This window comes from Hemicordylus capensis, chromosome 1 (genome assembly GCF_027244095.1).
Source record: "Hemicordylus capensis ecotype Gifberg chromosome 1, rHemCap1.1.pri, whole genome shotgun sequence".
In the NCBI taxonomy this organism is placed as follows: Eukaryota; Metazoa; Chordata; class Lepidosauria; order Squamata; family Cordylidae; genus Hemicordylus; species Hemicordylus capensis.
This window is the reverse complement of record NC_069657.1, coordinates 451,032,818-451,046,922: the sequence shown is the minus strand read 5'-3', so window position 1 is coordinate 451,046,922 and position 14,105 is coordinate 451,032,818. Positions and strand designations below refer to the sequence as shown.

General features: G+C 49.0%; 1 protein-coding gene across 1 annotated transcript in view; it reads right to left on the bottom strand.

Annotated features, from left to right (window-relative positions):
• CTSB (cathepsin B) overlaps window positions 1–13,027 on the bottom strand; it is a 31,934-nt gene extending 18,907 nt beyond the window's left edge. The window contains exon 1 of the mRNA XM_053248395.1: window positions 12,873–13,027. The gene's annotated coding sequence lies outside the window, so the exon portion shown is untranslated. The remainder of the gene's footprint in view (window positions 1–12,872) is intronic.
• Window positions 13,028–14,105: the final 1,078 nt, after the last annotated feature.

Sequence of the window (14,105 nt, the reverse complement as noted above, 5' to 3'; positions counted from 1 at the left end):
TCGGAGGGCTATAGGCCACCTCCAGCCTCAAGGTAGGATGCCTCTAGATACCAGTTGCAGGGGAGTAACAGCAGGAGATAAAGCATGCCATCAGCTTCTCCCTGTGGACTTCCAGCGGCATCTGGTGGGCCACTGTGCAAAACAGGATGCTGGACTAGAACAGCTGCCTTGGGCCTGATCCAGCAGGGCTGTTCTTATGTTCTTAACTAGTTTTCTCATGTCCTTCTCCCATCAGAGGTGGGCAAACTTTGGCCCACAGGACTGACATGGCCCATCGTGTGATCTGTTTATCCAGCCTGCATTACCTGGCTGTTGCCACCTTCTGCGTGTGCAGCTGCCTCTGCCTAGCCAGGGAGGTGTCTTTGCAGTGATGCCACCACGCAGGGGGTATCATTAGAATGCACTGCAGAAGACGGACGCCTGGCCAGCAGGCAGAAAGTATAGGTGAAACTTGAAAAATTAGAATATCGTGCAAAAAGTTCATTAAGTTCAGTAATGCAAATTAAAAGGCGAAACTGATATATGAGACAGACGCATTACATGCAAAGCGAGATAAGTCAAGCCTTAATTTGTTATAATTGTGATGATCATGGCGTACAGCTCATGAGAACCCCAAATCCACAATCCCAGAAAATTAGAATATTACATGGAACCAATAAAACAAGGATTGAAGAATAGAACAATATCGGACCTCTGAAAAGTATAAGCATGCATATGTATTCAGTACTTGGTTTGGGCCCCTTTTGCAGCAATTACTGCCTCAATGCGGCGTGGCATGGATGCTATCAGCCTGTGGCACTGCTGAGGTGTTATGGAAGACCAGGATGCTTCATTAGCAGCCTTCAGCTCTTCTGCATTGTTTGGTCTCATGTCTCTCATCCTTCTCTTGGCAATGCCCCATAGATTCTCTATGGGGTTCAGGTCAGGCGAGTTTGCTGGCCAATCAAGCACAGTAATCCCATGGTCAGTGAACCAGGTTTTGGTACTTTTGGCAGTGTGGGCAGGTGCCAAGTCCTGCTGGAAAATGAAGTCAGCACCCCCATACAGCTCGTCTGCGGAAGGAAGCATGAAGTGCTCCAAAATCTCCTGATAGACGGCTGCGTTGACCCTGGACTTAATGAAGCACAGTGGACCAACACCAGCAGATGACATGGCTCCCCAAATCAACACAGACTGTGGAAACTTCACACTGGACTTCAAGCATCTTGCGTTGTGTGCCTCTCCATTCTTCCTCCAGACTCCGGGTCCTTGGTTTCCAAATGAGATGCAAAAGTTGCTCTCATCAGAAAAGAGGACTTTGGACCACTAAGCAACAGACCAGTTCTTTTTTTCTTGAGCCCAGGTAAGACGCTTCTGACGTTGTTTGTTGTTCAGGAGCGGCTTGACAAGAGGAATACGACATTTGAAGCCCATGTCCAGGATCCGTCTGTGTGTGGTGGCTCTTGATGCACTAACTCCAGCCTCAGTCCACTCCTTGTGAAAGTCCCCAACACTTTTGAATGGCCTTTTCCTGACAATCCTCTCCAGGCTGCGGTCATCCCTGCTGCTTGTGCACCTTTTTCTTCCACATTTCTATTGATGTGCTTTGATACAGCACTTTGGGAACATCCAACTTCTTTTGCAATTACCTTTTGAGGCTTTCCCTCCTTATGGAGGGTGTCAATGATGGTTTTCTGCACAACTGTCAAGTCAGCAGTCTTTCCCATGATTGTGATTCCTAATGAACCAGACTGAGAGACCATTTAAAGGCTCAGGAACCCTTTGCAGGTGTTATGGATTGATTAGCTGATTGGAGTGGGACACCTGGAGCCTACTTTTGAACCTTTTCACAATATTCCAATTTTCTGGGATTGTGGATTTGGGGTTTTCATGAGCTGTACGCCATGATCATCACAATTATAACAAATTAAGGCTTGACTTATCTCGCTTTGCATGTAATGTGTCTATCTCATATATCAGTTTCACCTTTTAATTTGCATTACTGAACTTAATGAACTTTTGCACGATATTCTAATTTTTCGAGCTTCACCTGTAGTAGTGGTTGGTGGCCCTCCAGCCCAGAAGTTTGCTAAGCTACACCAAGTTCTGTATTCCTGACTGTTGCAGGGTGAAAGGGCAAACAGCCCTCTTCCCTGTCCTTGCTAACACACACACACACGCGCGCGCCCCATGATGAAGTTAAAGAGATGGAAGCTGCTATCCACAAAGTGGTATTCTTGGCTACATGAAATGTTTGACAGGTCAACTGACCAGTGCATGTCAACCCTACTCTGAGGTCAGGTGCTGAAGTCTGAAGCAGAATCCAGCTGCGCATGGCTCCGACTGCCCCCTGCCAGTTCAGTCACCCCCCATCCCCAGAACAGGGAGTGGAGGCCAGGCTGATGTTTTAACTGTTTTAAATGCTTTAGCTGTTTTTGGTTTTAACCCATTAAGATTCATTTGCATGGATTGTTTTTGTAACGACTGCTTTGCGGGTTTTGTTTTTGTTGTTGTGCACTGCCCAGATGTGTTTGGATTGGGTGGTATATAAATGTAATAATCATGTCCAAGCCAGTCCTCCAACTGGCCAGTGACAGAGCTGGGCTCACCCTGCTAACTCCTATTATGCCCATCATCACTCTTAGGGAGAGTAGTCAAGGGCTTAGCACTCACTGCCCAAGAAAGTCTGTGTCAGGTTGTCCAAGGACAGACCGCAGGTGGGAGTTCACATTCTTGACACTCCACCAAACAAATGAATTCCCCACCGACAGAGAACTAGCACAGCAGGAGAATGCCTGTCCAGAGTTCTTGGCTAGTTTGGGTAGGCAAGCCAAAACCTGGGGTTGGCCCCTTCCCAGGACCTTGACCTCCTATTGCCCCTTTGCATGAGCTCCGAAGCAATCCCATGTCCCCCTCCTCAACTTCAAATTTGGGGTTGGAAAAGTGGCAGCGAGTTGCCACTCCAGCCTTGCCTGCTGGGTGGGCTGGACCACCTCCCCAATGTTGGAGCTGGGAAGAGGCAGGGACCACCACACAATTGCAAGATGAGCCTGATCTCTCCTCCTGCCCCCTGAAGCCCATGTTGCTTCAAGCTCAGAAGGTAGGGTAGGGTATGTCACATCCAACAGAGCTTGAGGCACATTCAGTTCTTGGTTTTGTAAAAAAAAAAAAAAATGTGTGGTGGAACACCCCCCACCCTGAGTCCCCACCCAAAACTGAAGTGGCAGAACTGATACACGAATTGTACGACCTCTTATTGTACCACCTCGGTGAGAACTAGGCCAAGGTATCTGCTTGACATGGGATAGCCCAGGGCTGCTCAACTTCAGCCCTCCAGCTGTTTTTGGACTACAACTCCCACATTGCCCAGCCACAGCAGTCAACAGCCAGGGATTATGGGCCAACATCTGCAGGAGGGCAGCCCTGGGATAGCCTGAGCAGCAAGTAGCCAGGGAAGAGCTGTTCCTTCTTCACACAAAACACCAGGTGTGACCTTGCAGATCTAGCATGGTGTAATCAAGACAAAGCTGTTTAAAAAAAAAAGATATCCCACCTATTGTCCAGGATGGGAAAGTAAGATTGCCCAATCTTTCCTTATTCCATTCAATTGACCCCACCCGTAACATTGTTCCCTACCACCTTTGCTCCTGAAACAGTGCTTTTTCAGGCTGGGTTTATGAGTTATTTGTTCTCTAATCCTCAGACATCAAGACTAGTGTGGGGATCTATTATCTACTTGAAAGAGGTGCATTATACATTTTAATCAACAATACATCTGAGCAGCAACTAGGGGTGTGCAGAACCAATTCGAATGGAACCGGGTTCGGGGCAAACCAGCCCAGTTTGAGCTCCAACTGAACTGGGCCCAGTCCGTTACTGGGCCCAGTCCATTCGACAGACTATGTTTGTAAAGGGGAATCCGGTGAGGATTCCCCTTTACAAGCAAAGGGGAATCCTGCCTTTAAGAGGCTTCTAAGGGCAGCCGATGTGGGGCAGCAAGAGGGCACTTTATGCGAGCTCCTCTAAACCCTGGCACTCCACCCAGCAGTACAGCCTGAACAGCAGTGGATGGTTCTGGACTCTGCACATTATTATTATTATTATTACATTTATATCCCACTCTTCCTCCAAGGAGCCCAGAGCGGTGTACTACATACCTGAGTTTCTCCTCACAACAACCCTGTGAAGTAGGTTAGGCTGAGAGAGAAGTGACTGGCCCAGAGTCACCCAGCTAGTTTCATGGCTGAATGGGGATTTGAACCCGGGTCTCCCCGGTCCTAGCCCAGCACTCTAGGCCACAAATGGTAAATCCCTCCTGCATTCTATCAAAGACAACCACATGGCTCTTTGGTTGCCAGGAGTTGGCACACTTTACTAGTATTCTTAGAGAGGATTTTTCTCTTGAGTTCTTATACATTTCTCATTGACAGTTACTCTGTCCCAGGAGAACCAAGCTTTGGGTGCATTTCCTAAACCGGGAGTTTTGCACACCTAATAGCTCTTATCTAGAGACAGCAAGCTTTGCAAATCATCCCCAGTTTGCCGATTGGCTCAGAAGCCAACACATTTTTAACCGACAGAGTCACATTGCATAAGGAGTGCACATTACACTTTACCCAACCACCCTTAAATGCAGCACTGGGGAAATGATTCGACTCATGTGATGTACAATCCTTAAGAGTCATGCCACCCCAACTGCCTGCCCTTGCAGGTTCCTAGAACCCCAAACCCACTGCTCCAAATGAAAGCTTTCCCCCCCATAGTTTTCTAACTTGATGAGCAAGCAGACCAAACAATACGTCCTGTTCAGAAGTTACTTTGCCCTCCGAGTTTCCACCCAGGTCAGGAACAGACTTGGGGCTTATAGCCCCTTCTCAATTCAATAATTTGACACACTTCTTATATGAATAACTGTTGTACCAATGTGATGGTACTATTGTCTAAATTTGGTCTATTCATTGCCATTTTCTTATGTATTGTAACTGACTCTGGGCATAATAGGTTTCCGGACAAAATACAAAGTGCTAGTTATAACTTATAAAGCCCTGAACGGCTTAGGCCCTGGGTATCTAAGAGAGCGTCTTCTTCACTACGAGCCCCACCGCCCATTGAGGTCAACTGAGGAGGTCCGTCTCCAGTTACCGCCAACCCGTTTGGTGGCTACACAGAGACGGGTCTTCTCAGTCGCTGTCCCAAGATTGTGGAATTTATTTATTTATTTTTGCATTGCACTCCCTCTTGTTTATTTATTTTTGAATGCACTCCCTCTTGAGATACGATCCTCCCCATCTCTGGCAATTTTTAAAAAACACCTGAAAACCCATCTTTTCGCCCAAGCTTGCTCAGCTTCCTAAAAATATCTAGATTTTAATCCCTTGTTTATTTTTAAATTGTTAAATTGTTTTGAGTTTTTTTGTACATATTTTTAACTGGTTTTATGCTGTTAACCACCCAGAGACTAAAGTTTGGGGCGGTGTACAAATCTGATAAAATAAATAAGTAACCCATTATGAAAAAGCAGCATACCAATAGACCGAACAAACGAACTCCCTTCCAGAGTTTCCCTCTAACAGAAAATCCCAGATGTTGACTACAACTCTCAGCATCCCCAGCCGAAGCCCACTGCAGCTAAGGATTCTGGGAGCTATAGTCAACAACATCTGGGATTCCCTCTGACAGGGAACACTGCTCCCTTCAGCAGGTGGAAGTATACATGCTTGCACACCTGGGAGGCCAAGCTAGAGAAACCAGCAGTCGGATGCAGATGTTGTGTGTAGTTCAGCCACTCTCCATTTCCCCTATTTTAAACACGCACATTCAACAGCTGCAGTCTATAGCCTTGTGAAAAGATTCCACAGGCTACTGAATCAATGCAGCTTGTCACAAGACTCGAGGACTGCAAAATGCTACCGCTGGGGTTCCCAACCTTGAGTCTGCAGATGTTGATAGACTACAGATCCCATCATCTGGCCTGTCTGGTGGCTACTCACAGACGGGCCTTCTCCGTAGCTGCCCCGAGGCTTTGGAAAGCGCTCCCTAGTGAAATAAGAGCCTCCCCATCTCTGACTATTTTTAAAAAGTCTTTAAAGATGCATCTGTTCACCCAGGCTTTTAACTGATATTGTTTTGATTGTTTAATGTTTTAAATGTAGTTTTAGAATATTCTTTTAAAAAATTTAAATTGTTGTGTTTAAAATTTCTTGTTTTTGTTTTTAATGTTTTACTTTTGTTTTTATCTTGTTGTAAAATGCCCAGAGACATAAGTTTTGGGCGGTATAAAAATAAAATAAATAAAATAAATAAAATAAATCTGCCACCACAGTGGCTGAAGGCTGGGAATGATGCAAGTTGGACTACATCTGGGGACCCAAGGCTGAGAATCCCTCGGCTAGAGCCTGATATTTCACTATAAAAGAGGTTCACACCAAGACGAGCCGGGGCTGCTAATCTAGCTTAATTGTGAAACTAACAGCTCTGCAGTTTGCAGACAAGATGGTTTCCCAACACTACATTTAGAACAGCTGCTGCTAGCTGTCTTTAGAGAACTGGACCCTCATGACTAAACCTACACTGTCAGTTATGCAAACCTACACATGGCTTGCAATTCAGGAAGTATTCGCAGAGAAATAAGCTCATGATGCTTCCTTGGGTAAGCAGACATGTTCAGAGTTGTGACCCCAATACATATTCTTGCCGCCTAGTATTTTAGAGTGGGGACCTCGGAGGTCTTCTAGCTAACTGGAGGCTCACCAGCTGTTGCTGGCCTACAACTTTCACTACTGCATTGTGCTTGGGGATCATGTAAATTCAGCTACAGCTGGAGAGCCTGGGGTAGTTGAGGCACAAACTGAAACAAGAAGAGAGAGAAGCACATAGCCGAAAGGGAAAGTGGGAGATACCTGCTGCCACCACAAACCAGCGGTGAAGCCATGTCCAAGAACACCAAGCATTGCATACCCACCCCCTGAAAATGCCAGAGAGCCCATGCATTTTTGCAGCATCTGGGCCCATCAGGATCAAAGCCCATTGCAGTGAAGGGCCAAGTCAAACCACACAATTTGGGAGCTGGTTTGGAGGCTCTAAAGTTGTGCTGTCAAGTCGGTGTTGACTCCTGGCACCTACAGAGCCCTGTGATTGTCTTTGGTGGAATACAGGAGGGGTTGACCATTGCCTCCTCCTGCGCAGTACGAGAGGATGCCTTTCAGCATCTTCCTATATCGCTGCTGCCCGATAGAGGTGTTTCCCATAGTCTGGGAATCATACCAATGCGGATTCAAACCAGCAACCTCTTGTTCGATGGCAAGATACTTCCCCGCTGTGCCATTAGATGGCTTGATCATTGGAGAAGGGGGGCTTTAAATCAGCTGTACCTGGGTCTGTGCATCTCCCACCTCCTTCACCCCAAGTATCTACTGCCCAACCAACTCCCCATCAATTGTAGGGGCACTTTAGCATGTGCAGTCAGGCTGCGGTTCCTGAGTGCCAAGAACTTTTCTTCATAGTGTGCAGTTCAATTGCTTAAATTTTTGCTCCCCTCTGTTGGTAGAGATCAGGTGGGATGCTTACATACTGTTACCCAACTACAAGGTGACTCAATTTAAGGTATGTCAGAAAACATGAGTTAGGAATAAGATAGAGGTTAGATACTAGTTATACCTTTTTCTTTTTTTTTACCCAAAATGAAGAACACTCTGAATTTAAGACTCCCCTCTGATTTCCAACATTAGAGAACTTGGGGAAAAACCTAGTATTGGATTCAGGTAAATTCAGTGTCTTAAGAGCCACTTTGGATATCCACTTCACATATCAAAAGCCATTTTTTTGTGTAGGGGATATGTGTGGATACATTCTTACTGCCTACGGAACTGAAAAAGCAACTTCCCTTTCCTAAGAGTTGATTCAGAACACTTAGCTATGGCATGTACTGTGGTTTGGGGTGAACTGTAGAGCCCCCTTCCTGCATTTGCCACGGTCCATTTACCGAAGGGAAATTCAATCAGAACTCCCTCTCAGATGTGTCAAAGCCACAGTCGAGGAACAGTTAACAAGGCTGGGGGAAGGGGGAGGGAAGACCCAGACACAAGATCAACATCACAGGCTTCCAAGATCGGCTGTGCAAAGCAAAATAAACAACGTCCAGGAGGGATTGGGGTAAACAAGATTGCCCCCCCCCACACACACACACGCAACCGACCACTCGTGACCGCACTGCAAACAACCAGACCTTGGACTGCAGGCATAGTTCCTGCAAGCCTCCGCAAACCTAGAAGCCAGTTAATTACCCGTCGGAGGCAGTTGGAACTTGCCTTTTCCGAGAGGAGAGGGAAGGAGTCCCGTTTGCGTCAAGACACACACATCCTCCTGGAAAGACAAGAAGCCTCCGCGATTCAGAGAGCAGGCAGAGCTGGCTGGCAGCCACAGGGCTCAGCCAGGGCCCAGCCTGGTGGCCGGGGAGAGACACCCAAGCACACCCCACTGGCTGCTTCTCCCTCCAACTCTCACGCAACCAAGCTGAACGACAAAGGCTGCACAAACAAGTTCCTGGAGGTTTGCTCGGGAGTTGGCCAGCCAAGCACTCAACCTCTCCACTTTCACTTACCAGGAGACCTCTGCTGGGCACCTCTCGGGAAATGCCCACTGTGGGCTGCCAAGGCCGCTAGGCTCTAGGGTGCAGACGCCAACTCCGGCCTGTATTAACTCACTAGCATGCACACGCCCTAGGGTTCATGAGCCCAGGAACTAGTGCAGCGGAGCAGGGGGCCCTTCCATCTGGCCTGGCTCTCCACCGGGGTCTGCTCAAGCCTGACTCAGTCTCAGACTGTAAGGCAGACACCACGCCCCCCCCCCCCCCGGAAATCGCATCAAACCTTGTTTGTTGATCAGGGCACAGGCCCACAGCCAAGCCAAGCCACTTTGCAGCAGCTGCAGAAAAAACTCAGGGATCCCACTCTCCAATTCCACCCCCCCACACACACCAAACTTCTGCAAAGCTTCCCCGGAGCTACCCGGATGTGCCATCTTCCCCACTGCTGAGACTCCCACCTCCCCAACACCAATGCTCCACAACTTCAGCTGGTGCTGGACTACAACCCCCATCATCCCCAGCCACAGTGGCCAAGAGTCAGGGACGATGGGAGTTGTATTCCAACACTTTCAAGGGGGCCAACATTGTGCGGCCCCGATCTAGGGCAGTGATTCCCAACTTGAGGGCCCCAGGTTGTTGGACTACAACCTGTCTACAAGCTCCAGTTTAGGCTCGCTGTCGGCCTTTAAAAGAGCCCTAAAAACGTATTTGTTTGGCCTGGCCTTCCAAGGCTTGGAGTGTTGTTGTTTTCTAAAAGTATTTTAAATTGTTTTGTTTTTGAATTGTTTTTATATTGTTTTTAGCACTGAATTGTGTGTTTTAATGTCTTTTTAAAAGTTGTTGTATACCGCCCAGGGCCCTCTGAATGGGGCGGTTTATAAATGTAATTTGAAAAATCATCACCCCCAGCTGCTGTGGATGATGAGACTGTATTCCAAGAACCTTGGGGGCCCAGGGTCTGGAACCACGGCTTTAGATGGATACCAGCCCCCAGAAATAGAGGCTAGATGGTCACCCCCACCCCCTTTCGGCTGTATTAGTTATTCCAAAGACAGCACTCCAATTCTCTCCTTGGAAACAGGCATGAGGACTGGCACGCCTAGAAGCAAAGCAAAAGAAGACAATAGCAGGAGTGGGAAGACCTGTCCTTTGAGCAGATTAACAAACCTGATTGCAAATACAAAAAAAAAAAGCCGTTCATGGCTGCCCCACTCAGTAGGGAGCATGGAGCATGACCCCAACCATACCTCCCAACAAGCAAATACCACTGCCGTCAATGAAGCCTCCTCCTAAGCAAACCTGATCAGGACAGGCCACTCACGGCAAGGCCATGAGCGCCAACACACCACGCCCTGCTCTTGGAAGAGTTCTCCCACCACCCTCGTATCAGTTGGCATGACCTACTCCTCCCCGCTTCCCTTCTCTCTCCCATAAGCACCTGCACAAGAAGGCCTCCCCACGTTGCTCCCCTGATGGTGCAACCCTGGGCAAGAGTCTGCCCAGCCTCCAGAAGCCACGGAGACCCTGGAGAACGGATCTCTCTTCTAAGACACACAACCAGACACACATTTCACATGTATTGACCTTTAAAGCCCTACATGGCTGAAGGCCGGGGTACCTGTCGGACCGCATTCGCCGTGGAGAGGAGAGCTGGTCTTGTGGAAGCAAGCATGACTTGTCCCCTTAGCTAAGCAGGGTCCACCCTGGTTGCATATGAATGGGAGACTAGAAGTGTGAGCACTGGAAGAGATTCCCCTCAGGGGATGGAGCTGCTCTGGGAAGAGCAGAAGTTTCCAGCTTCCCTCCTTGGCAGCATCTCCAAGATGGGGCTGAGAGAGATTCCTGCCTGCAGCCTTGGAGAAGCCGCTGCCAGTCTGTGAAGACAATACTGAGCTAGATAGACCAATGGTCTGACTCAGTATATGGCAGCTTCCTGTGTTCCTGTGCCCATATGAACCTGCCAGGACCATCTGCTCGTCATCTCAGGCCCCGCTCATGACCCCGCCACTAACAGAGATCCAGTTCAAGGGGACTAGAGACAGGGCCTTTTTGGTTGTGGCCCCTCGGCTTTGGGATGCCCTCCCTGAAAAGCTTTGCCATGCTCCCTCCCTCATCTTAGAACACACCTTTTTAAGGAGGCTTTTTAATGCTCCATTTTTGGGGGGTGGGGTTATATCTGGTAGGCTCTTTAGCTTTTTATAATTTTCAGTTTAAATTTGAACCTAATAATTGTGGTTTTAATCTGACTTTAAAAAAACCAATTAGTTAATTTTATTACTTCTATTGTATCTGTGTCTATCTTATTGTTGTGAGCCACCCCGAGCAGTACTGCATTGGAGGGGCAGGGTATAAATATTTCAAATAAATAATAAATAATGGCAGGTCTGCCCCACCCTTTCACACAAGAGAGCGGGTTAGCAGTAGAAATATAAAACCTGGACACTTGGGTGCAGCTTTTGAGGATGCTATAGCACAGAGCAGAAGTCTACAACTATGTCAAGGTGACACCCAGGTCACGCCAGAACCATCTCAATGGAGGTCATGCATCTCACACACAAAAGATCCCTACAAGCCAGACAGGTTTTTTCCCATGAACCAAATTATGAACGCATTAAGCTGCCTTAGATGGAGTCAGACCACTGGTCCAGCTAGCTTAGGGATCTGACTGGCAGCAGTTCTCCAAGGTTCCAGGCAATGGTCTTTCCCAGCCCTGATACTGAAAGCAGATGCTGCTGCATGCAGGGCTCTGCCACTGAGCACCAGTCCTGCCTTGCCCCCTTTCCCGACTTTAAACTCAGCTACAGCTAATACGCTCTGTCAGGGTTTCCAGATGTTGTTGGTCCCACCAGCTGCTGATATTTGGGGCTAGAGATGATGAGAAGCATAGTCCCAACACCATCTAGGCACTCAAGGTCAGGAATCCAGGCTCTAGGTTTAGGCATAGATGTTTGGGGGAATGTATTTATTTATTTTATTCAATTTGTATACCACCCTTCCAAAAGTGGCTCAGGGCAGTTTACACAGAAAAAATTAAAAAATAAAAAATAAGATGGCTCCCTGTCCCCAAAGGGCTCACAATCTAAAAAGAAACATCAGATAGACACCAGTAACAGTCACGGGAGGTACTAGTGTGCTGGGGATGGACAGTGCCAGTCACTCTCCCCCTGCTAAAAGAAAAGAGAATCACCACGTTAAAAGGTGCCTCTTTGTCAAGTTAGCAGGGGTTAAAAGAGGAGGTAGATCCTCTTTTTCAGTGTTCATTATTTTGTTTAGAGAAAGCAGGGGTTTTCCTTCATTTAATAAATAAATATAGGTAGTGGCTTCTCAGAAAGGCATTCCCTACTTGCCGGTACCTCCCCAAGTTCTCTCAACTGCGCTGTTAGGAAACCACCAGATGCTGCTTTTTACCCAGTCTGGCCGTTTCTACCGCAGCGTGGCCTGCACTGGCTGGCAGTGGCTCTCCAAGGTTTCAGGCCGGAGTCTCTCCCGGCCCGAGAGCGGCCCTGGGGCCTCCTGAATCATGCAAAGCAGCCGCTCTACCACCGCCACGATCTAGGGGAGCGTTTCGGTTTTTGTGTCTGAGCACAGGAGGAAGCTTCCTACGGAGCCAGGCCCCCGCTCAGCAGTTCTCCTCGCTCAGCACTCGGACTGGCAGCAGCTCCTCGAGGTATGCTTTCTCCTCCGGCATCTTCTGCACCCCAAGGGGCCGCTCCGCCACCCAGCCAAGCAGCACCGCCTGCCCGTTCCAAGGCCGCAAGCCCACACAGGCTTCCTCGAGAGCAAGCAGGCACCGGGATGCAGCAGGTCTGCCAAGCCTCCAGCGGCGGCATGCTTGCCCAGGCCAGCTGCGGCCGTCTCCCCCGCTGCTGCACCCACGCCCAAGAGCTGCCACCCTCGGGGCATGCAGAGCCCCGCACCCGCCTCCGCCACACGGTTTCTGCAACAGATCTCCACATGCGGTGGACTACAGCTCCCATCAGCCTCAGCTGCAGGGACCTTTGGCTAGGAATGATGGGAGCGGTAGTCAACATCACGGGATTCCCGCTACAAGGGAAGCCTGCTCCTTCCCCCGCTTGGGCTGGCCAGCTCCGTCTAAAGCGACGCCCGGAAAACGCCCAGCCCACCCCAACCTCCTCCTCCGGACCATTCGAGCCTCTGGGATTTGCTTCCAGCAGCCGCCCCCCCCACGACTCCTGGAGACTCCAGGCCAGCCCTGCAAGGTCGGCCACCCCCCAGCCTGGCTCCAAGCACGCACCCACGGCTAGGATCGGGGCCGTGAGCCCCCTAGACAAGAAGCGGCCTCCCTCACCTGAGCCAAGAGCGAGACGAGCAGCGGCGCTCCGCAGCAGAGACAGCGGCCGGCAACCCTCTGAGACCCCGAAGCCGGCTTCCTTTTCTAGCGCCCAGGCAGTAGCCCGCCTCCCCCCCGGCTCCTCCCGCCGCTGCTGACTCACTCCACGTGGTCGCCTCGCCCCACCAGCTGCGAGAGCGGCGCCTGACTCGCCTCACGTGACTCCGCCCCTTGGCTGCCCCCCCCCCCCCCCGCCCCTATGGTCTGCTTCTCCCTTGGCTCCTGTGACTCTCGTTTCTCTGCTTAGTGTCTGCAAGGCGGAGCCCGTGATCGGAGGGGACCGGGTGTGGCTTTCTTCCTTTTCCTTCCTCTAAATCTTCCTTCCTTCCTTCCTTTCTATCTTTCTTCCTTCCTTCCTCTAAATCTTTCTTTCTTTCTTCTCCTTCCTATGAATCAATCTTTCTTTCTTTTCCTTCTTCTAAATCTTTCTTTCTTTTCCTTCCTCTAAATCTTTATTTATTTATTTATTTTCCTTCCTCTAAATCTCTTTCTTTCTTCTTCTAAATCTATCTTTCATTTCCTTCCTCTAAATCTTTCTTTCTTTCGTTTCCTTCCTCTAAATCTTTCTTTCTTTCTTTCTTTCTTTCTTTCTTTCTTTCTCATGTCTCATTGATGTCCATGAGGCTTCCATGGAGGAAGACTATGGAAAGGGCAGCAGCTTCAAGGGTCCCTAACTGAGCAAAGAGGCACCTTTTAAAAGTGGTGGCTCGCTTACATTTAACAGGGGGCGAGCAAATGAGAGTGGATTCATGGTTTGTCATTGAAAATCTCACCTGCTACCAGAGAATCTACACTCAGAACACCTCAGAAACAACAGAACCCAGCACCCCATGGGTTAGCAACCCATGGGGGTGGTTGGCACCCTCTGTGAACTACACCACCACTCGCTCTGGGCCAACCCAGCACCTCCCAAGTACAGTTATGGGGCTGCTGAAACCTCCATTCTTCCCTATGAAGAAAAACTTTAAAGATGCGTAGACATTTTTTTTTTAATTTACATTTATATCCCGCTCTTCCTCCAAGGAGCCCAGAGCGGTGTAGTACATAGGTTTCTCTTTCACAACAACCCTGTGAAGTAGGTTAGGCTGAGAGAGAAGTGACTGGCCCAGAGTCACCCAACTAGTCTCATGGCTGAATGGGGATTTGAACTCGGGTCTCCCCGGTCTTAGTCCAGCACTCTAACCACTACAC